The sequence below is a fragment of the Canis lupus genome, chromosome 30 (genome assembly GCF_011100685.1).
Source record: "Canis lupus familiaris isolate Mischka breed German Shepherd chromosome 30, alternate assembly UU_Cfam_GSD_1.0, whole genome shotgun sequence".
NCBI classification, from domain to species: Eukaryota; Metazoa; Chordata; class Mammalia; order Carnivora; family Canidae; genus Canis; species Canis lupus.
The window spans coordinates 16,417,961-16,443,440 of NC_049251.1; the positions used below are offsets into that span (position 1 = coordinate 16,417,961).

At 39.1% G+C, this 25,480-nt stretch overlaps 1 long non-coding RNA gene and 1 pseudogene across 1 annotated transcript; both read left to right on the top strand.

The window, feature by feature from the left end:
- Nucleotides 1-6,718: 6,718 nt before the first annotated feature.
- Nucleotides 6,719-13,106, top strand: LOC119866832. Its single transcript, XR_005381354.1, has 3 exons — nucleotides 6,719-6,997; nucleotides 12,237-12,429; nucleotides 13,048-13,106. It is a non-coding gene; the product is annotated as an uncharacterized LOC119866832 (long non-coding RNA).
- A 6,102-nt stretch (nucleotides 13,107-19,208) lies between these two features.
- On the top strand, nucleotides 19,209-21,258 carry LOC100688071 (annotated as a pseudogene).
- The last annotated feature ends 4,222 nt before the right edge of the window (nucleotides 21,259-25,480 follow it).

Genomic DNA, 25,480 nt, shown 5'->3' on the forward strand with positions numbered 1-25,480 from the left:
AGAGATGTAAAGATTAATTAGACATGGATTCTTATGTTAAAAAGTTGGAGTATAGTAGAAGAAATAAAGTATGACAAGTTATGCAGTGATTAGTGCCCTTATAAAGGTAAAGAGAAAATTACATTGGAGAAGGGAAAACAGCAAGTGGAGAAGAGGCTCATGATGAAGGCAGACTTTGGGAGAACAGAAATCATTTGCACTGGGCCATGAAGAGTTGGTACAACTTATATATACACAATAAGGAGTGAAAGCCATTCAAGGAGAGAGAACAGCAATAGCACAGAAACATAAAAAAAAAAAAAAAGCCAGTATCTGCAAGGATCATCTAATGCTATGCAATAGCTTATCTTGCAAATAGGAAATCTTGTATCTTGTAAAGAATGGAAAATAAGGAAAAAAATTTGTTAGAGGTAAATTATAGCCTCTGATAATTATCTTGGCAATTGATAACAGTGATGTAAATTAAGTCAATGTCAGTGGGAATGGAGAACAAAATATAGATTCAAGAAGTATTCCCAGGTGGGCGGGGGCTGGGGGTGACTGGGTGACGGGCACTGAGGTGGGCACTTGATGGGATGAGCACTGGGTGTTATTCTATATGTTGGCAAATTGAACACCAATAAAAAATAAATTTATTTAAAAAAAAGTATTCCCAAGATAGAATCAATAACATTTGGCAACAGGAAGGGAAAGGAGAGGGTGAAAGTCAAAGATGATGCCAAGTTCTGAGCCTTAATGACTGGAGGAATATTGGGAGACACTGACAAAAATTGGGAGAGAAAAGATGAAACAAGTTCTGGGTCATCTATGTGAGCTCCTTGCACCCATCTCAGCTAGCGTATCACCAAACAGGAGGAGGAAACATTTCAAGTCCAACAGTCACTCTGTGACTCACCAGATGTGAGAGTGAAGTTATTTTTGCTCACAGCAGTGAAACGAAACCTACACATCATTAACCAGATCCTTTAGAATGCCTGAGCGTTCACGTAGGAGGTCTACAATGACTAAGTCGTAACTCAGAGTCTCAAAATCTAACCTTAGAGAAAGATTTAAAGGTCTTCAGACCTTAGCTGGTTGAAATCAGAAAGCCGTCTTTTCTCTTTTTGAAGTACAGTTGTGACATATTCATTTCCATACTTTCTTAGTTTCACCTGCATTCAATATTTAGCATGACAAATTCTCAACTTGTAAGTCGATCAAGGAAGTACTCTAGAGTTCATCATTTGGATTTTACCTTCTATTAATATTCTGAATAGTCTTTCCCTATTGCTGTCAATCTTTAATCATTCTACCATGACTTAATGGCATCACACTTCAGAGAACCTTTCATTTTGACCCTGTTTCTGTGAATCATTTTCACTGTGGTTTGTGGGAATCGTTTGAACACCCAGAACATTTGACATGTCACGTCTGTCCATCAGGATTGCTTTGGGTAACCTTTGCAATGCACATTTATCTAAGCTCCCAGACATTCTTTCAAATTTAAAACAATCTGGTCACAACTTGTATAATTTTACAAAATTGTGGGGAGAAAAATGACCGAATATCCAAGTGCAAGAATTCTGCATGGGATTTCATCTAGCAACACAGTAAGCAGATATTTCTGCTAAGCAATGAATTGGGGTCTACCTCCTAGACTTATTTTCATAGGTCATCATAATTCAAGCCTGACATCCATAAAACTGTAACTAAATACTGATGCCATTGGAACAGAGCACCATAAAGAGAAATGTCCTAGACTCTTCTTGTATCCGACTGGGAAACTTTTGGTCCAATTAAGGGAACACAAATGTAACTTCAAAGGGCCTCCAAAAAAGTGCAAATTCTCACTGATAAATTCTTATCTCCCCACGAGTAAACTGTAAAGTCCCCTAGACATTTAATAATTCTCTCATGTACATTTCAATGAAAGGTGAAGCTGATTTTTTTAATCCAACCTTGAGTGTGGAGACTTTCTTATTCTGAATTATGGATATAAGCACAGCATTTAAATGCGCACAACAAGTAGCTGAAAAATCTGTTTGGATCTCCTGATTGTGTCAATTACTGTGATGCTAACCATGCCCATTCCATCCTGGAGTTTAAGTAAACAGGACCACCACTCTCTGCTCTTAGCTGAGGATTTATAGGGGCCGTGTGTCTGGCACTCAAGGAGATGTTGGCTTGCTCTCACCCATGATTACATATACAACATTATCATATAATTTTCAAAGACTTCAAAGCTCACAACCTTCTGTGAACTTGCTATCTGGGCATGTTTATCATGGCAAGGAATAAAGGGAGGAGTGCTATGCAGAAACTTCAAATTAAAAGCACTTCAGAAATGCATTCTGTATGTCTATAAAATCTCAAAATGTCCAGGAGAAAAATGAAAAAGACCAACTGGTCTACCACCCATATAGGGATAAAGCCAGGGGGAGCAAATGTGGCTTAAATGTTGGTTTGGAAGGGCTGTTTGATTTTTCCATGATTAAGATATTTTATCCTAATTGTTTCCTTTGCTAAATGAGTAGTGCTTAATTGGTAAGTAGAAATGAGTTTACTTCCTCCCCTCTCTCTTTTATGAAAGTGACCAGATGTCTCATTTGAGGGAATTATTCCTGTGACATGGTACTGAGAATACAGAACAGCCCTGTGTGTCTGAAGAAGCTACATCACGTAAGGATGAGAGTAGAGACTGTGGAGTCAAGCTTGTTTGTAGGTTAAGCCTGGCTCTGCCACCATGTAGTTGAATACCATTGGATAATCTCCCTGTGTGTCTCAGTGGCTGTATCTTACTCAGTGGAGTAAGAATAACAGAATCTACCTCATCAAGCTACGAGGATGAAATAAAATAATATGTGCCTAGCACATAGAAAGTATTCACTAAATATTATTTTATTATAATTGAAACACTAGGAGAAATAAAAGTACTTCCTTGAGGAACCAATAAAAATTCTCTTGCTGGGGTTCTGAATTCTGTATCCCTACAGCTTTTGTTCATACTTTGCCAGGGCACTCATAATACTGATGTCCTCCTCTACATCAGGCATGTGCAGGAGCTACTTATACTTATTACAGCCACAGAATCAAGCAATATGCTAGCACAGATACAATGTCAATCTTCCCTGAATACTTTTCCATTCATTCTCTCATTAGGTTTCATTCATCAAATAAGGACCTACCACATGTCACCCAATGGGCTACACAAATGCAATGCCCCCAAAGCCCTGGTTCTTACCAATAAATGAATAAACTATTCTTAAAAAGCAACATTTTGAGAGATGCCTAGGTTCCCTATGTTAGCCAGAACTTTCTGGGAGGACTCATCCCAAGGGATCACAAGTTGTACATCTATCTTTCTGTGCAGCACTGGCTGAGGAGAGCCACTGTGTCCTTTAAATGCTGGACATCATAGTGCGTCATCATGACTCACGAGTAATCAATCACCGAATGACATTTAGACATCTTGATTAACTACCAGTCACATTTTCCTGCAGTTACTGGAAGCTTCTCCAACTGAAGTACCCTTGGAATAAGATCTGAATCACTGTGTCTGGAGGCAAAAATGTATACTGTCAGGAAATACATAACAATTGGGGGACAAGAAGAGTCTCATTTGTGTCATTTCTCACTGTGAGGCATCTGCTGTCTCTCCCTCATTAACAATACTCACCAGGCTTTTCTTATGAAGTGATACTCAGACCTTTATTGCCATATACAGAGTTAAAGATGGGAGGAGCACCATCTTAGACACAAATGATAGTCAAAGAGGAAAGTGGACAGAATCCAACATTTATTAATCTCAGAACTCAGGGCTTCTGCCACTTTAATGATCTTTCCACTGTACCACACCTGGTGACAAGATTTCAAGATTTTCTGTTCAGCTTCTTTTTTTTTTTTTTACCAAAGTCCCACTGATCAACTCAGTTAACAATATTTTGGTAAAAGCTGTGAGTACAACCTACCAACCACAATGATCATCTCCGTATCACTCTAGCCGCTGAGAGAACCTATCACATTGTCATCCTTCCACAAGCTGCACTGGGACAGTCTCTCTCATATATTGGTGGAGAGAGGGTAGACAGACACAACCTAGACAGACACAACCATTCTGGAGCTCAGTCTGGCAGTTTATCAAACACTTCATACATGTACATACCTTAAAACTCGATCCTTCCATTGCTGGGAATGTACACTAAGAAATTATCAAAGATACAACAAACATATGTGTACATGGTTAGCAAAAGAGAGCATCAATGGTCCAAACACAGAAATGTATAAAATTGAATGAAATATATTCAGTCATAAGATACACCTGAACACCCTAAAATGGTGTCAGATACTGGAATTGAAGGCACAATGCCAAGAATGATCAGATAGAAGTGTATCTTGTAAAGTCAACCAAATTTTACTGACTGCATATCCCTTCAGACTAGAAATTGGAAATGATTTTAATAAAAACATCACTTTCTAGTCATTTTTTATTTATCCTTTTCTCCTTCTGCTGTTCTTTTATACCCACCCATACTGCCACCACCTCCTTCTATCAAGAAGTCTGTCTGCACTGTAAATCCTTTTTTTTTAAAGCCAGAATACAGGGGCACCTGGGTGACTCAGTCAGTTAAGTGTCTGCCTTCAGTTCAGGTCATGATCCCAGGGTCCTGGAATTGAGCCCCAAGACCAGATCTCAGCGGGGAGTCTGCTTCTCCCTCTCCCCCTCCTTGCCCACCCCTGCTCATGCTCTCACTCTCTCTCTCTCACACACGTGCATACTCTCTTTCAAATAAAATATTAAAAAAAAAAAAGCCAAAGTACAGATGAACAGGACTCAATTGATGGCATGGGGGAAATAGTGTGAATAAATAAGGTAGTTAAATGTGCCCATTCTATAGATGACTGGGAGCGACTAGATATATTATTCTAAATCTAGTAGTTCAAGTACTAGGTAGTTCTCACTGTTAAGCATCATCTTTCAAAACCTCAAATTTATACTTGAGAAAATCCACTGATTATCATAGACTATACATATTAGAGGAAGTAACTGCATAAATTGACAATGTTCTAAACAAAGTTTTTGTTAGAAATCACATTTTTTCTTGAGTCTAGGAGTTTATCTGCACATCAAGTCTTCTGTTTGATAGACAAATTAAACATGGACAAGCACGTAGTGTCATAAAGAGAAGATAATACAACATTAAGAAGAGATTATCCCACAGGGGTTCTAAGAGAGAGTACCTAGAAACAGAAAAGTAAGTTCCCACCAGCCTCCTCTGCCCACAGGCTCCTCAACATGGGCCCCACCTACAAGGCCCAAGGACCAATCCAGCCCTTTTCTGATCCTGCATTCCTTGTCTTTTTTTTTTTTTTTTTTAATTCATTCATGATAGACAGAGAGAGAGAGAGGCAGAGACACAGACAGAGGGAGAAGCAGGCTCCATGCCGGGAGCCCGATGCGGGACTCGATTCCGGGACTCCAGGGTAGCGCTCTAGGCCAAAGGCAGGCGCTAAACTGCTGAGCCACCCAGGGATCCCCTGCATTCCTTGTCTTATTGAAACGAACTCATCTCATGTGTACCCATGAGACTGTGATTTATAATAAAAAAAATATTTTTTTGGTCTTCATCCCCATACCCAGCATAGAACTTCTAAAACCCTTGTAATTTCCAAAGTGGAGAGAAAAATTGTTATATTAATGAGGAAACATTTGGAAAGCATGTAAGGATAGGGCTGGTTGCCATTGTAGTCATCCACAAGATTAGAGGGCTGGAGATTTCAGTCTCATTCCCTGACCTCCAGGTACCCGAGAAGCCATGTAACTTTCTCTCTCCCACATTCAGCTTTTTGTGCAAGCCTCGACTGGAATATACCCACTAAAGACCAGGAGTGAGGGTGAGGCTCCACCTTGTTCTCACAAGGGAATTTCCCCTCATCCAGGGACTGAAATCCAGTCCCTGAATGCCCTCAGGTTCCTGAATCATGCTGATATCCACCCAGCTAGTTCCATGCTCCCCACTCCTGCCAGCTGGGTCTGCCCCCAAGTGAGGGCTCCATCTATCCACAAGCTATATCTATCTGCCAGGTCCTGGCTTCTCCTTGTCTGGCCCCTTTTCATACCAACAGAGCTCCAGTCCTAAGTCTGGGGACCTAAAGAGACCTAATGACCTAATAGACCATCAAAGTACCTCCAAATTCAAGACCTGAGACAGTGTGGAGAAAAATATTGTGATGAGTTATTAATGTAAACAATGTTGAGTCACTCACTATGGACAAACTGTCCCAAACTCCAATAAAAGGCCAAAAATAGCATTTAAAACACAGCCTACTTGAGAATGTGATTTATTCACAAATATGTACTGAAATATTTTTTAAACTCACAAAGCAAAATTATATGCATGTTAAAACAATGCAAACGGAAAACATGGGAAAAAAAATAACAATTTCCACTTTGTCTAAGGAGGGACTCAGGAGGGAGGAAAGACTGCTAGTGGCTCCAAGTGCAGTGATAGTGAGCAGCTAACCTTAATCTGTGTCCACTGTGGGCTAGTCATTGTACCAGTTACATTACATAAATTATCTCAGATCTTCACCACAGACTTGCAAAAGAGGGGATATCCTCTTTTTAAAAATGAGAAAATAGGGATCCCTGGGTGGTGCAGCGGTTTAGCGCCTGCCTTTGGCCCAGGGCGTGATCCTGGAGACCCGGGATCGAATCCCACATCAGGCTCCCGGTGCATGGAGCCTGCTTCTCCCTCTGCCTGTGTCTCTGCCTCTCTCTCTCTCTGTGTGTGACTATCATAAATAAATTAAAAAAAAAATTTTTTTTAATTAAAAATGAGAAAATAGAGGTTAGTAGCTCTCCCCATGTAACACAGCTTGTCAAGAGTAGAAGAAAGATCTAAACCAGTGTCTGAGACCAAAAGCTATGCCTTATCTCAACTCCACACTGCTTTCAGAAGAGGAGTTTGCTACTGGGGGACATCACTCAGCAAGAAGCATGAAGGAACTTCTGCATCAGGTGAGTGTCTTGGCAGAAAGTGTCAAATCTGTCTGGCAGGAGTGGCAAAGTTGCTTGAGATGGTTGCAAGCCCTGAGTTTGGTGAATAAAAGGACCACCATTTGAGGGCATCAATGATCAAAAAGTTAAAATTTAGACTTAATAGCACAAGCTTTAAGGAGCTTATGCAGCTTTTTGAATTGAACAGTGACCAGGTAAAGAGAATTCTTCATTGGAAACTGTGTTTAGAGCAGGGAGTTGAATAAGGAGAGTAGAAGCACCTCGCCCTGTAAGTCCTTATGGGAGGGATGAATGGAAACTGAAAGAATAGGAAGGAAAAGGAGGGCTGAAGAAAGATGGGAGGATTTTGAGGGCAGGCAAAATGCAGCTGTGGGGAAAGAAGAGCTCAAAGAGAATAAGATTCTGATTACCTGTGCAGGGGATTTGTGTGACCTAACTTAGAGTTATTTGGCAGAAGAGGAGAGGAAAAAAAGAGACTATAAAGACTAAGAGAAAGTTGAGGCCACAGTCAGCTGTTACAGATCATGTGTTCTAAAGCCTACAAGGAAAATGAGATGAGCTGGTAGCTGGTTGGAAAAATCAGTTTTGGGGTTTTTCCTGTGTAATTGGGACTTGAATACAACAAAGAAAGAGAACAAGTAAGACGAATACACAGAGTCCTAAACTGATCTCTAGGAGAGGCCCCAGGGTAACCATGACAACACTGGAGCAAGGTAAACACAGAAGCTTCCTAGCATCTAAGCCTACTGTGTGATGAGCTAGACTGGGTCACTGCAGGTCCTGACTCCTGACTCTTCTAACCATTGGCCTTGGGACATTGGTTAAGTCACTTACAATTCATTTCCTCATGTGTAATGGGGGAGCAATAAACATTTTCCTGTCTACCCAGCACTGGTACCAATCCACACTAGGGGCTCATTTACTATTCCTTGGTTGATTATCTCATGGAGTAGTTATGAGGATATAGATAAGAAAGCGTTTGGGAAGATTTAAAAGTGCTATAAATGTCATTATTCAGTAAATGTTATTTGCCACAGTAGCTCAATATTCATCATGTGTTTAAGTCGTAACATGATTTCATTTATTCTAATTACTAAATTTCAAATATATATGGAGCAAAATAACAACTATTCTTGGGGGAAATTATTTACACATAAGTTTTAACATGTTTAGAACAGTTTTTCCTAAATATCCACCTAAATAAATTGCCAGAGAATCAACAGGAGAACTCTTCAAAATAGAAAGACACCTGGGGACTGGGTGATGAGCACTGGATGTTATGCTATATGTTGGCAAATCGAACTCCAATAAAAAATATACAAAAAAGAAAAAAAAAAGAAAGAGACCTGGGGCCCCCTCTTGGAGATTCTGATTCTGTAGTTCCAGGGTCAGACTGGAGGATCTGCACTAGGAGTTCCTGAGCTGGTTCTAACATGCAGGCAGCTTTGGGAAGTACTAACTGAGAATATTTTACAAAAGTACTGATCTCTCTCAATTATTAGACTGTCCTCCTAAAAGCAAAAAGCCACCAGTACTTTCTAGAACTCTACCATGAAAGAACCTGTGGATGAGATATCCCCACCCTACTATCTGTGAGCCCTGAAATATTCTTGGCCCACACCTGGTCCCTGGGCCCACTCCATTCTGTTCCTCTTCCCCCCCGCCCTTTGTTTTTAAGCTGCCTCCATCTACCCCAATCCTTGTGGTTCTGCCCCCCTTCCCAAGACCTTTTCTTCTTGTTTTGCTGTCCCTGTACATAAGCACACTAGCCCTTTCCCTATTAACCAGTGATTACTACAAAGGAGAAGGAAAACAAAAGGCAACAAACTTGGGAGAAAGATAAAGTTTCCAGACTCTCCAAAACCTTACGGCCATGATGCTGGGCCATGATTCTTGATCCCCATCAGAGAGCCTGAGGTTGGTGGCAACTTTGAGGGAAAAGAGCTGACAGGAAGTTTCCAAATCAAGAGCATGGTGTTGGAGGACCCTGGGCTCACCTTCTTCCCCCCTCCCCCCCCCCCCGCCACTCACCCCCCACCCGTCACACTGGATATGCAGCTACATAGGGAACAAATTTCTCAAAAAAAACCAAAAACCTACGAACTGTCTGAGTGACCCTTCACGTCAGGTGGATGAGAGAAGGCCCAAAGCAAAGCAGGCAGGAGAGGCTGAACACAATCCCACCATGAAGTCCATTCCTGCGGCGTGAGACACAATCAGGAGGGAACTCAAGACCTGGAGCTTCTCCCTGAGGAGTGAAAGGTTTGAACTCTACATTACTCTACCCCAGCTTTTAAGACCTGCACCTGAGAGGCAAGCCCCTGAAACACTGACTTTGAAAAGGAGCAGGGCTTGACCCACGAAGCACCCAAGGCTCTAACCACCTGAGAAAGGCTCTTAAATAGCCACACCCTCGGGCTCACCTGCCTTGGACTCACCTGCTGCTACCTCAGAGCAAAGGCTATGAAGGAGGCTAATTGCTTTCAGACACCTGAGCAGCAGGCATCTCATTTAGCAGCATCTAGAGGCCTGCTGGTTGGCCATGCTTCATCTCTGCCTTGCTCTAGCTAATGGCCACCATCTTCTTTTTTTAATGCTATTTTTTTTGTCATTGTTCTTTTTTTCCCTCTTTCTTTTCCTGCAGGGGCCATCTAGATGCTCTTGCTCTGCTACTCCAGAGTGCCAGTATTTCCTGGGGTGGGGGGAGGGAGCTTTTGCACACCTCTTGTTGCCTTCAGAGCAGCAAGAAAAAAACAACTTATCACATACAGGGGAACTCCCAAAGGACTATTGGAAGATTTTTCAGCAGAAACTTCACAGGCTTGAGGGAAAGGATACAATATATTCAAAGTGTTGAGAGAAAAATACTTCCTACCATGAATACTCTATCCAGCAAGTTATTCAGAATGGAAGGAAAGAGGAAGATTTGGCCAAACAAAACCTAAAGGAGTTCATCACGACTAAACTGGCCTTACAAGAAATGTGAAAGGGACTTCTTTAAGTTGAAAAGAAAAGGTGCTAATTGGTTAAAGTAAACACATGAAAGTATAAATCTTACTGGTAAAGATAAATATACAGTAAAGGTAGTGGATTAATCACTTATACAGCTAGTAAGAAAGCCTATAATATGATGTTGCTGGTAGAAAGACAAAGGAAAGAAAGAAACATGAAAGATTCTTAAATAATTCTAGTGAACATAATAGATTTTTGCATTCAGAATTTTTTTAAAAGATTCTGTTTATTTATTCATGAGAGACACAGAGAAGCAGAGACATAGGCAGAGGGAGAAGCAGGCTCCCCATGGGAGCCCGATGTGGGACTCGATCCCAGGCCCCCTGGGGATCACAACCTGAGCCCAAGGCAGATGCTCAACCACTGAGCCACTCAGGTACCCCTTGCATTCAGAATGAAGTCACATTTTCCTTCATTTCAACACAGAAGAATGGTGTGATTAGCAACTATCCATACTTTCTTACATATTTCCTCCTATTCACCCTGTCTACCTTTCCCCAAACACCAACTCATGTATATTTTTCCCTCATCAATTTTTCAAAGCTCACCTACTCCTGGAAGCCCTGACTACTCCCAGTGGATGCAATCAGTCCTCTACACCTATGAAAACAGTTTATTTCATGTCATCTTAGACTAATGGATATTGTGCTTAGCCTTGTAAGGTCACTTCTGGATATTGTATTATCACTTCTTCAAATTAGGATCCCTCATGTCCCAGCCCAGCCAAGTGCTATCACAAATCCATGCATGTAAGTCAACAGCCAGCTAGAAAGTGGGAATCAGCAAAAGAACAGGATGAAGCATAGGTGCAGCACCTGGCTTGCAGATTCCAGGCTTCTTCACACGCCTCCAAGTATGTGGCTTTGGGCAGTGAGACTAATTATAGACCTGCCTCGCTGCTGAGAGGAGCTTGCAAATGGAAAAGACTTAGTATCTCTGTCCTAACAGGGCCATGAAATGCCATGAAAGTACTTAAACAGTACTTTTTGCAAGATCCACTGAATTGATCAGGGGCACGGTGTTACCTCTATAATTTCTAAAAAAAAAAAAAAAAAAAAACTGCCAGTTCCTAATATGAGAATAAATCTTACTATTTAGTTTATGTTTCAACTTAGTCTGTTTTTTTACTTGTTTTTAAAATCAGAATCAAACAAAATTAAACTAATATAGAAGTTAGGATACTTTTATAAAGAGACCTTAACTACCTATAGATTTAAAACAAATTTGCTGAATCCTAAAATTATTTTTTTTAAGATGTTATTTATTCATTCATGAGAGACACTGAGAGAGAGGCAGAGATATAGGCAGAGGGAAAAGTGGGCTCCCCTACCGGGAGGCTGTTGGGACTTGATCCTAGGACCCCAGGATCACAACCAGAGCCAAAAGCAGATGCTCGACCACTGAGCTACCCAGTGCCCCCTAAAATTATTTGTAATATTTGTTATTCATAGCATCTTATCTGGTTTGAGACCATCTATAGATTGATTCAGAGATTATGTACTTGGGCATGCTCCTTCCAAGTAGGTCCATCCTTTCCCAGAACACTTAGGAACTTTATTCCTGGGATGTTACTGCCACCTAGTGGAAATTTCACTAAATGTGAAATAAATGTTTTTTCAAGACTAATTTTTCTCTACATCTTCTCACTCACTATTCTCCCCACCCATTCTTTTCCATTTTTCTTTCTTTCTATTATAGGTGTCCCCAGGCACCTCACTGGTATTCCAAAATATAAAATATTTGGAAAAATAAAAAATAAAAAAATAAAATAAAATATTTGGTCAGTCATTGGGAACTTCCTTAAAATTTGGGGCTTTGTGCCAACAGGACAATATTTCTATTTGGCCCAAACTGATTTGTCAGGACCACAATAAGGGAAAATAGAAAATTAAAATATTTTTTGCATAAATGAAAAGAATCAAGATAAAAAATGAAAAAGTATTTATGGTATACTGCCTTATGTAAGAAAGAAGGTGAAATAAGAAAATATGTTATATATCAAGTGAATCTCAATACAACTGGGGGGTAAAATATGTGCTTATTTATGCAAAATGAAATGCAGGGAAGATAAACCAGAAATTACTGGGATTGGTTACCTAAAAGGAGAAGATGAGAAGGAGTGGGAAAGATAGTAAAAACAATGTAATTACTCTGATCATACTTTTTATAGAATTTTGACTTTTGAACCATGTATTTTTATTTTCAAAATTTAAAATTAAACCCACAGGTTGGATTGACTCTAAACTAAACAAAAACAGAAACAAATCAGCATAAGTATGATCACATCAATAACACAACCACTTAAAAGAAGAAAAATAACGATTCCAAGTAATTTCTTAATCCGAGGACTGTAATTTTCCATCATCAGGGAGTGTTCTAAGGATAAATAAGAACTCTAAGAAAACCTTGAAATCAACTTGGTAAGTTTGTTGTTGGCAGTAGTATTGATCTAGTAATTCTGAAATCAGTTTTATGTGTATTTTAGAATTTCAAATAGATACCTCGATGTTAGGAACCAGTTTTCCCTACGGTGGGAGATTTTTGTTTAAGATATGGAACAGGGGAAGAAAAGGCAAACCCTATGGCATTGGATTAAAAATTCTTGGTCCAGATCACCACTTCCACATGCATTTGTTGGTATTTTTTCTTTTTCTTTTCTTCTCTTTTCAAGGTTGGGTATAGACTCATGAATTTTTTAAAAGTTCAACATGTTATAGTTCCTTTCGGTTGTTTAGTTTTGCTGGTTCCTGTGTTCTTTTGAAGTTCCCTGTCAGCTTTTGAGCATACTGTTATGTTCTGAAAAAAGAATATGTTCCAAGTAACCTGGTATTTTCCCTGACCTAGCCCTGGAATATGCCATTTTTTTCTATGTGACTCTGCTTCCTTCTGTTGGACGTTGGTGTTTAGATGTTGAAATCAGGGTACAAGGTGTACTTCTTCTACGGAAGAGTCATTGTTTCTAGGATCTTTCACTGGACAAAGCTAGGGAATTTATACTTTTTAAAACCATGAATTTGTAATGATACCTCTAATTCCAGCAAGGCTATCATTCAGAATAGAAGAGATGAAGAGTTTCCCAGACAAACAAAAACTAAAGGAGTTCGTGACCACTAAAGCAGCCCTGCAAGAAATATTAAAGAAGACTCTGTGAGTGCAAAGGAGAGACCAAAAGTGACAGACAAGAAAGGATCAAAGAAAATCTCCAGAAATGATGACAAAACAATAAAATGGCACTAAACACTTATGTATCAGTAATTACTTTGTATATGGACTTAATGCTCCAATCAAAAGACATAGGATGGGGATCCCTGGGTGGCGCAGCGCTTTGGCGCCTGCCTTTGGCCCAGGGCACGATCCTGGAGACCTGGGATCGAATCCCACGTCGGGCTCCTGGTGCATGGAGCCTGCTTCTCCCTCTGCCTCTGTCTCTGCCTCTCTCTCTCTCTCTCTCTGTATGACTATCATAAATAAATAAAAAATTAAAAAAAAAAAGACATAGGATGTCAGAATGGATTTAAAAAAAAAAAAGATTCATCTATATGCTACCAAAAAGAGACTCATTTTAAACCTAAGGACACCTACAAACTAAAAGTAAGAGGGTAAAGAGACATTTATCGTGTAAATGGATGTCAAAAGAAAGTCAGAATAGTAATAACTTCTATCAGACAAACTGGACTTCTTTGTTTTTGTATTGCTTTTATCCTTCTTTGACATCAGGCTAGTACAGGCTTCATGGAATGATTTTGAATTCCATTATTTGTAAGATTTTGATAAAGATTGTCATTAATTGCTTAAATGTTTGGTAAAATTCATCAATGAAACCGTGCAGTTTCTGTGCTGGGAGATTTTTGATTCCCAAAACACTTTCATTCTTGTTATTGGTCTGAGATTTCCTACTTCTTGGATTCAATATTCATGATTTAATCATGGTAACTTGTGCATTTTTAGGAATTATCTTGGGTTTTTTTCTAAGTTATCAGATTTGCTAGTATATAATTGTTTATAGTAACCTGTTTTCACAGAGTCTTTCTGTGATTATTTGTTGTATTTTTTTCTCTTCCATTTCTCATTTTGGTTTTTGAGTCCTCTTTTTTCATCTTAGTTAATGTAGTTAAAGCATTGCAATTTTATTTATTTATTTTTTTGGATAACCTGATCATTACTCTCAATGTTATACTATTGTTTATTCTGGTCTCTCTTTTATTTCTGATTTTCTTTGTTATTTTCTTTCTCTACTAGATTTCAGCTAAGTTTCTTTTTTTTCTTTTCTTTTCTTTTTTTTTTTTTGTTAAGTTTCTTCTTTTTCTAGTTCCTTGTGGTGTAATGTTGTCTATTTGAACTTTTTTCTTAATACAAGCATTTATAGCATAAATCTCACTCCAAAATCTGTTTTTGCTGGATCTCATAGGTTTTAGAATATTGTGTTTTCTTTTTCTTTTGTTTTGAGACATCTTTTGATTTGTTGTTTGATTTCTTATTTGCCCCATTTCTTGTGCAGTAGTGTGTTATTTAGTTTTTATGCATTAAATGCTTAGTATTTACAATACAGATTTTCCAGCTCTGTGTTATTAATTTTTAGTTTTGTACCATTGTAGTTAGAAAAGATATTTGGTATGATTTAATTCTTCATAAATTTGTAATATTTGTTATATCTCTTTTTATGTGATTTTTATTATTTAACCTGTGTGAACTTAAAGAAAATGTGTGTTTCATTTTTATTGAATGGAATGTTATAGATAGATAGATAGATAGATAGATAGATATCTTTAGAACCATGTATTCTGAAGTATGCTTCCAGTAAGAATGTTCTTGTTGAAAAAAATAATAATAAATTTAACTGAGGGTATGTGTTTAAAAATAAAGCATACCAGAAAGGAACTGGGGAAGGGTAGGTGAAATAGGTGATGGGAATTAAAGAGTACACTTATCATGATGAGCACTGAGTAATATACAGAATTGTGGAATACAATATACTATATTGTATGCCTGAAACTAACGCTGTATGTTAACTACACTGGAATTAAAGTAAAAAGGTTAAAAAAAGAAAATACTAGACACCAAAAATTAAATACAAAATTAAAGTCCATGAATCTATACCCATCCTTAAAAAGAGAGAAAAAGAAAAAGAAAGGATGCCAACCAATGCTTGTGGAAGGAATGATAGAAATAAAAAAATCATCATTTTAAAACCATCATAGCAATAATAGGTTCAGGCAAGCATCATCAGAGTGTGCTAAAATCATTCAGTAAAAAAATTGGGGCATAAAAGAATATTTATACAATCTGAAAGTATTGTTCCACAGAATATGTATTAATTACAAATAAAAATGTAGCATTACAATGAATCTGGCAGTTAGCACTTTGACTAAATGATCGAACTTAATATTTGCAATAATGGGACCATCTGACAGCAGGTGCCTTTTGATATGACACACTGAGAAGGATACAAATCATTTCTATGGTATTCCTGCCAATACTGCATTAGACCTGAGTCTAATCTTGAGGAAACATCAAGCAAACCCAAACTGAAGAATATCTATATTTACCTGACTTGGACTCCAAAAATGTCAGTGTCATAAAAGACTAAAAAAGGCTGGAGAGCTGCTCTTGAGTAAAGGAGACAAAAGAGACAGATAATTAACTATAATGTGTCTAATCCTTGATTGTCTCTTGGATGATTAAATAAAATTCTGTAAAAGACATTATCAAGAAAATAATAATAATATTGAATAAGGACTCATATTTGGTGATAATTGTAAGTATTTTAGATGATAGCATTGTATCAATTTTAAATTTCCCAAGTGTAACAATTCTATTTTAGCAAGACCAGAGAATGCTCTTGTTTTTATGAAATATAGGCTGAAGCATTTAGGAATAAAATATCACAATGTCTACAACTATCTCTGAAATGGTTCAACATGATCTCATCCATAAATATTTTAGTGTGTATCTCAAAAATATAAGAGCATCTGAAAAAATAATAACATGACATGGGATTCTTAAAGCTTCCCTGGTGATTCTATTGTCCAACTATAGATCAATACTACAGAGATAATAAGCAGAACTAATCTTAGAAGTCAAATCTGATCATTTGGTCATGGTGGCTTAGAGCACTGTGTTAAAAAAGACTCTGATATATGTTTAGGCTCAACCAGAGAGAATGCTATGATTGATTGGCTAGGTCTGTCTTGGTGCTCAGAAGATTCCTATATATTATCTGGGTCATGTTATAAGGATGAAACAGGGTTGACACAAAAGAGCAAGCTACATGCTAGAAGATAAAAAGGAGATTCTAGCATCACCAGTGAAGTCTGAACTTATCTTAGATAACTGACCTCCTCTGTCTTGAAGAAATTCAGGACCAGACTTATTTTCTTAGTTACTATGACTAACATTATAATGAAACAAAGGTCAGGTGGGGGGGGCTACATATATATATGGGTATTAAGCTTTGAAGAGCTCTTTGATCATGACACAGTCCATGCAGGTAGGTAGGAAAGAACTACATGGAAGAGCTCTTTAGAGTAACAGCCATTTTTTAAAAAAAGTATGAGCATATGGGGAATATCAGTATAAATGAATATTGTAAGAAAGGGTCAAATGGAAACGCTAGAAATAAAAAACACAATACCAGAAATGAAGAATTATTTAGATATAGATTCGTTACAGTTGAGGGAAAAAAACTCAGTAAAATTTGAAGATAGATCAAGAAATTATCCAAACTGAAACACGAAAAGAAAGAGTGAATAAAAAACTTATTCTGCATCAGAAAAACTGTTAGATAAGATCAAATGGCTCATTATATGAATAATTGGAGTCATAGGAAGGAAGGAAGGAAGGAAGGAAGGAAGGAAGGAAGGAAGGAAGGAAGGAAGAGAGGGGAGGGAGGGAGAGGGGAAGGTGGAGGGAGAGACAGATAATACGGGAGAAGAAATATTTGAAGAGACAATGACCAAAAATTTTTCCAAAATTATGAAAGAGATCAAGCTGTAGACCCAGAAGTTCACAGAATCCCAGGCAGGATAAACTAAACACACACACACACACACACACACACACACACACACACACACACCTAGTCTAACTCCTGAAAACCAAAAATAAAGAGAAAATCTTGAAGATACCCCAGGGGCAGGGAACTACCTACAAAGAAAGAAAGAAAAAAGAATTACAGCCATCAGAAACTATGCAATGCAGAAGACAAGAAAGTGGCATCTTGAAAGTATCAAAGAATAAAACTGTCAATACTAGAATTCTCTACCCAGGGAAAATACCATTCAAAAATGAAGGTTAAATAGATTTTTTCAGAAAAACTAATGCTGAAATAATTCATTGCCAGGATATCTACAATTCAAGAAATGTTAGAGGAAGCTTGTCAGGCAGAAGGGCTGTGATATTAGACAAAAACTTGAATCTACACAAATAATCTTGCCACGTGAGTAAATGCTAAATTATGAATTATAATTTATTAGTTAATGGAAGTTAGTTTTCCACAACTGCTGTGTATGATAGTCAGAAGACCTCAATGAAGACATCATAATCTGAAATAAAAAGAAAAGAAAGGTAAGATAAGCTAATAGATGTGTTTTACCATACCCAAGATCCCTTTAAAGGAAAATTGCCAAGTCACTATTAGTGAGTACTTAAGTACAATGACCATGAAAGATTTTGAAGGAGAAGGAAATTACATGCCATTAGGCAACAGAAGACATGATTTTAAACAAAATCCATGCAACAGGGAGGGGAAATAATTTACAGAACTGAGGGAAAAATTTGTGGCAGGACCTACAAAACAGTGATAGAGAAGAGTTGAATCACCCTAACAGCAAATTATCCATGAGTTTTAGGTGTGGGGAAGCCAGTTGCCCAGGTCACAATTTTACTCTCCATGAGGTCACAATTTTACTCTCCATGAGGCTATTACATGAAGATTCTTATTGTTCCAGTAAACTCAGTAGGACTTCCTTCAGATCTTCATACTTTTTCCTCTTTTGTTGACAACTGGACTGTGCAGCTCAGTCTTGAGGTAGGAATCCTAATTTATTTGAAACACAATATGGCTTAGTATATTAGTTTCCTAGGGCTTCTGTGACAAATTACCACAAACTGATTGGCTAAAAACAACAGAAATTTATTCTCTCACAGTTCTGGAGGACAGAAGTTCGAAATCAAGATATTGGCAGGACCAGTTCCTTCTGAAGGCTCTGGGAGAGAATCCATTCCCACCCTTGCTGTCACCCAGTGGCTGACAGCAATCTTCAGCATCCCTTGGATTACAGGGGCATCACTCCCATCTCTGCATCCATTTTCACATCCCCTTCCCTTCCCTTCTATGTGTCTTTCCCCTTTCGTTTCTCCTCTAAAGACACTTGTCATTAGATTTAAGGCCCACCCTAGTGCAGTATGATCTCATCTCAAGATCCTTAATCACATCTGAAAGATCCTTTCTCTAAATAAGGTCACTTTCACAGATTCAAGGCCTCTACTGAGTAGATATATTTGGGGGGGGGGGGTATGGTGGAGGAAGCATCATTCAACCCATGACACCTGAGAATTGAAAAACAGGTTATAGGGATCCCTGGGTGGTGCAGTGGTTTGGTGCCTGCCTTTGGCCCAGGGCGTGATCCTGGAGACCTGGGATCAAATCCCACATTGGGCTCCCAGTGCATGGAGCCTGCTTCTCCCTCTGCCTGTGTCTCTGCCTCTCTCTCTCTCTCTGTGTGACTATCGTAAATAAATAAAATATTTTTTTAAAAAATTCTATTAAAAAAAAAAAGAAAGAAAAACAGGTTATAGTCCCTGCTCCATAATTAACCTACTTGCTGTGTGTGATGTTCCACATGTTGGTTAACTTCCCTGAATCTTAATTCACTCATCTGAAAATAAGAATAATATCCACCCTACTTTTTTCCCTGTGAAGTAGTGTGTATCCAGTACATTTTAAATAAATGCTAAATGAATAAATTTTAAACATGAGTGACTGAATAAGTAAATTCATCTGGAAGTGTTCAGTTTGCCATTATCAGATGAGATCTGGCACTCAGGAGAGAGGCGAGGGCTGAATATTCAGACAGGGGGGGTCTTCAGCATCAACAGGAACAAGTAAGACCACCTAGAGAGAAAAACAGAAGAAAAGTGAAGATACAGGTCAACCCGGTAGCCGAATGGTGGCGCTGCAGTGAAGGCACTTACAGGCAACATGTCCCATCTACCCATGAAACTCCTGCACAAGAAGAGAAACAGAATCTCAAGTTGTACCAGCGAAACTTGAAGCTCCAGGGGGCCTCAGATGTGAACTTATCAGAAACACAAAATGGAGATGTGTCTGAAGAAACAGTGGGAGGTGGGAAGGTTAAAAAATCTCTAAAACTGTGAACATGGGCTCGTCAGAAGCCCAGAATGGAGAGGTAGCTAAAGAAACAGTGGAAACTGTACGAATGAAAGAAAGAAAGAAAGAAAGAAAGAAAGAAAGAAAGAAAGAAAGAAAGAAAGAAAGAAAGAAAGAAAGAAATCTACCATAATAATCATTGGAGAAGCAGCAACACAGCCTCCCAATTCAGAATCAGAAAAAAAGAAGAAGAAAAAGAGAAAAATGATGGATGACACTGGGCCTGATAAAAAAAAATCGAAAACAAGACGAAGGGGACTCTGAAGAAAGGACCCAGGCTCCTGAAGAGACAGAAAACAATGTGGAGAAGCCAGATGATGAGGAGGAGGACAGTGAAGTGCCCAGCCTACTCCTGGGACTGACAGGAGCTTTTGAGGATACTTCATTTGCTTCTCTTTCTGATCTTGTCAATGAGAACACTCTGAAGGCAATAAAAGAATTGGGTTTTACAAACATGACTGAAATTCAGCATAAAAGTATCAGACCACTTCTGGAAGACAGGGATCTCCTTGCGGCCGCAAAAACAGGCAGTGGCAAAACGCTGGCATTTCTCATTCCTGCAGTCGAACTCATTGTCAAGTTAAAAGTTCATGCCTAGGAATAAACAGGAGTTCTTATCCTCTCACCTACTAGGGAACTGGCCATGCAGACTTTGGGTGTTCTTAAAGAGTTAATGACACACCATGTTCACACATACGGGTTAATAATGGGTGGCAGCAACAGATCTGCTGAAACACAGAAACTTGATAACAGGATCAACATCATTGTGGCCACACCAGGCGGTCTGCTGGGCCACATGCAGAATACCCCAGGTTTTATGTATAAAAATCTACAATGTCTGGTTATTGATGAGGCTCATCGTATCTTGGATGTTGGGTTTGAAGAGGAATTAAAACAAATTATTAAACTTCTGCCAACACGCAGGCAAACCATGCTCTTTTCTGCCACACAAATTCGAAAAGTTGAAGACTTGGCAAGGATTTCTTTGAAAAAGGAGCCATTGTATGTTGGTGTTGATGAAGATAAAGCTAATGCGACAGTGGATGGTCTTGAGCAGGGATATGTTGCTTGTCCCTCAGAAAAGAGGTTCCTTCTGTTCTTTACATTCCTTAAGAAGAACCGGAAGAAGAAAGTGATGGTCTTCTTTTCATCCTGTAAGTCCATGAAATACCACTATGAGTTGCTGAACTACATCGATTTGCCTGTCTTGGCCATTCATGGAAGGCAGAGGCAAAATAAGCGTACAACCACATTCTTCCAGTTCTGCAATGCTGATTCAGGGATATTGTTGTGTACAGACATGGCAGCTAGAGGGCTAGATATTCCTGAAGTCGATTGGATTGTTCAGTATGACCCTCCAGGTGACCCCAAGGAATATATTCGTGTGGGAAGGACAGCCAGAGGCCTAAACGGAAGAGGTCACGCCTTGCTCATCTTACGCCCTGAAGAGTTGGGTTTCCTTCCTTACTTGAAGCAATCCAAGGTTCCATTAAGTGAATTTGAGTTTTCCTGCTCCAAGATTTCTGACATTCAGTCTCAGCTTGAAAAACTGATTTAAAAGAACTACTTCCTTCATAAGTCAGTGCAGAAGGCATATAAGTCCTACATTTGAGCATATGATTCCCATTCTCTGAAACAGATCTTCAATTTAATAACTTAAATTTGCCTCAAGTTGCTCTGTCCTTTAGGTTTCAAGGTGCCTCCTTTTGTTGATCTGAACGTGAACAGCAATGATGGCAAGCTTAAAAAGAGAGGAGGTGGCGGCAGCTTTGCATACCAGAAAGCCAAGAAAGTTGAGAAGTACAAAATCTTCAAACACATTAGCAGGAAGTCCTCTGACAGCCGGCAGTTCTCCCACTAAAGACACACCTTCCAAATAAATAAATAAATAAAAATTAAAAAATAAAAAGACACACCTTCCTTACATCTTGAATAGCTTCTTCCCGATTTTTTTCCCCTTTTTCTAACCAAGGAATTGTTGTGGCTTCAGGATTGGGACTGGTGGAACAGCAGTACGAATTGATGTAGCAGCACTGGACATGGATACTTCCATGATACTTTAATGTTTTACAACAGAGTTCAGTTTCTCTAGGTTGCTCAAGGGCAAAGCAAGAGGCCTTTTGGCTTTTGTTGTGATGAGAGAGTAGTTTTAATCTTTTACCTCCAAAAAAAAAAAAAAAAAGTGAAGATACAGCCCAAAGAACTTTAACATTTAACAATCAGACAAGAAGGTACAGCCAAAACTAATGTAGCATGGTGTGTCAACTATACTTCAATTTAAAAAAAAAAAAAAAAGAACTAAACAAGAAGAAGAGATTTCAGGAGAAGGTAAGATATAAGAGCAAAGAAACTAAAAAGTAAATAATTAATCAACCCATTTAAGCACAGAGTAGAGTGACAGGGAAGGGGAGTTGTGGCTTGTAATGGGATGTTGAAAGGAGAGAAGGCTGTCCAATGAGCAGAAAAAAATCTTGTGAGGCACATACATGATCACTAGAAGCAATAATCATTTCACTAGGATTACACACCAAATCAAAGAGATTCTGGTTAGAACTAGTGAGGACAAACACCTTTTTTCCAAATTGTATTTCGTCTTGATTGTGTAGTTAGCAAGCACAACTAGGATGCAAAAAGTAAAAAAGGAGGAGTCCTGGTCCCTCATGTCTAATACCAACTACCTATTGTCCTCAGTTTCCCCTGTCCTTTGTCCACCGAAAGAAGGGCCAATCTCAGCTTTCGCCATCCCCGCTGACCTCTTACCATTTCCCTTTCTGAATACCTGAATATTCTGTACACCTGTACCCAAATGCCACCGTGCTGGCTATTCCACAGGATAGCAGGCACCCCTCATTTCAAGAAATGTGACTGACTCATGGAAAACAACACAGTGGAGATAAACCTTCTCATAAGCCACTAAATGAGCCAATTACAAAACTCCTACTTGTACTAAGAATTGTCACAAAAAAGTCAGCAGGCTTCATAACTTACACATCTTTGCCGACTATAGTCCCTACGTACCAAGTACCTCAAGGCCTACAAAAGTAACACAAGATACCATGAGCGTTCGGGTAAGTCACCTAAAGGCAAGATGTCAGCCAGACTTGAACCCAGGTCTTCTGACGTCAAGTCCCATGCTTTTTTCCATGACTTCATTCTGGAAAGTTGAATTCTATTTGGGAAGGCAAAACTAACAGACACAAAACCAAAAACCAAGCTGTGTAGGTGGGTTTATAGGTTCACAAGAGATAGATCCTCGGGGGCTAGAGGATTTTTTTAAAGACTTTATTTATTTATTTATTCATGAGAGATACAGAGAGAGAGGCAGAAATGCAGGCAGAGGGAGAAGCAGGCTCCTTGTGCGTAGCCCAAGGCAGGACTCGATCCCAGGACCCTGAGATCACGACCTGAGGGGAAAGTAGATGCTCCACCACTGAGCACCCAAGGGTCCCTCCCTGTTTTGTATATTTCTGTGGCAAAATACATAATGTAAATACGTAATGTAAGGTGAACCATTTCTGAGTGTCTGGTTCAGGTATACTTTCCTTTTTAGTGCTAAAAATGTCATTCTTTGATGAAATAATAACCAAAAAAAAAAAAAAAAAGCACAGACTATAGTTGGTGGGCAGGGAATTGTTTTTACTTGAAAATGTAGCTTTTTCGCAACAAGTTTGCAGCCAGAACACAGGTGTCGTGAAAACCACCGCTAAACCTAAACCAAAATGGGAAAGGAAAAGACTCACATCAACATCATCGTCATTGGACACGTAGATTCGGGCAAGTCTACCACTACTGGCCATCTGATCTACAAATGTGGTGGGATCGACAAAAGAACTATCGAAAAATTTGAGAAAGAGGCTGCTGAGATGGGAAAAGGCTCCTTCAAGTATGCCTGGGTCTTGGATAAATTGAAAGCTGAACGTGAACGTGGTATCACCATTAATATCTCCTGTGGAAATTCGAGACCAGCAAGTATTATGTGACCATCATTGATGCCCCAGGACACAGAGACTTTATCAAAAACATGATTACAGGCACATCTCAGGCTGACTGTGCTGTCCTGATCGTTGCTGCTGGTGTTGGTGAATTTGAAGCAGGTATCTCCAAGAATGGGCAGACCCATGAGCATGCCCTTCTGGCTTACACACTGGGTGTAAAACAACTAATTGTTGGTGTTAACAAAATGGATTCCACTGAACCACCCTACAGCCAGAAGAGATACGAGGATATTGTTAAGGAAGTCAGCACCTACATTAAGAAAATTGGCTACAACCCCAACACAGTGGCATTTGTGCCAATTTCTGGTTGGAATTGTGACAACATGCTGGAGCCAAGTGCTAACATGCCTTGGTTCAAGGGATGGAAAGTCACCCATAAAGATGGGAATGCCAGTGGAACCACACTGCTTGAAGGTCTGGATTGCATTCTGCCACCAACTCGTCCAACTGATAAGCCCTTGTATCTGCCTCTCCAAGATGTCTACAGAATTGGTGGTATTGGTACTGTCCCAGTGGGTCGAGTGGAGACTGGTGTTCTTAAGCCTGGCATGGTGGTCACCTTTGCTCCAGTCAATGTTACAACTGAAGTAAAGTCTGTTGAAATGCACCATGAAGCTTTGAGTGAGGCTCTTCCTGGGGACAATGTGGGCTTCAACGTCAAGAATGTATCTAAGATGTTTGTCGTGGCAACGTGACTGGTGACAGCAAAAATGACCCACCAATGGAAGCAGCTGGCTTCACAGCTCAGGTGATTATCCTGAATCATCCAGGCCAAATCAGTGCTGGATATACACCTGTGCTGGATTGTCACAGCTCACACTGCTTGCAAGTTTGCTGAGCTGAAGGAAAAGATAGATCGTAGTTCTGGAAAGAAGCTGGAAGATGGTCCCAAGTTCTTGAAATCTGGGGATGCTGCCATTGTTGATATGGTTCCTGGCAAACCTATGTGTGTTGAGAGCTTCTCTGACTATCCTCCTCTGGGCCGTTTTGCTGTTCGTGACATGAGACAGACGGTTGCTGTGGGTGTCATCAAAGCAGTGGACAAGAAGGCAGCTGGAGCTGGCAAGGTCACCAAGTCTGCCCAGAAAGCTCAGAAGGGTAAATGAATATTAGCCCCAATACCTGCCACCCCAGTCTTAATCAGTGGTGGAAGAACGGTCTCAGAACTGTTTGTGTCAATTGGCCATTTAAGTTTAATAGTAAAAGACTGGTTAATGATAACAATACATCGTAAAACCTTCAGAAGGAAAGGAGAATGTTTTGTGGACCATTTGTTTTTTTTGTTTTGTTTTGTTTTGTTTTGTTTTTGTGTGTGTGTGTGGCAGTTTTAAGTTATTAGTTTTTAAAATCAGTACTTTTTAATGGAAACAACTTGACCAAAAATCTGTCACAGAATTTTGAGACCCATTAAAACAAAAGTTTAATGAGAAAAAAAAAAAAAGAAAATGTAAAAGTTGGTATTTTATTTGGGGTTCCTAACTTTGTTTTGAAATGCTACTGGGCTGAGAAATCCAGATATCTGGGAATTATTGCCTTAAAGGAGAATTAAGATCTAGAGAGAAAGACTAAGGGTGTTTGAAAGAAGCCAGAACAAAGACATTAAGAGAGGAATGTAAAAAAAAATAAAATTAAAATTAAAAAATTAAAAAATAAAAAGAGAGGAATGTGCAGAGTATTTGTTTGTTTTTTGGAGAGTGTAGAGCAGATTTGCTAAAATAAAGTGTTTTTAGAAAGGAGTAGTTGGAATTAAGTTTTGGTCCATTTTAAAATATTTAGTGCCTAGTAATGGTCTGCTTATAGTGGAAACTCAATAAATATTTGTTGAGTGCAGTGAAAGTTCAAGTAGGTTCAGAAGACTCAGAAAATAAAGTTTGAACTTCATTTATTAACCAGAGCTTCTGAGCAGATGTTTCTAGAATGAGTAACCGATGTGCAAAGCTACTGATCTCCTCTACCTCTCCTCCTCCCCTACCAGGCAGGACCCAGAGCATGTGATCAGCTCCAGTCCAAGTACATGCAAGCATGCTGTTCATATATAATTGGAGAAGATGGGAAGCAATGAGAAGCCACTGAAGATGACTGAGCAGT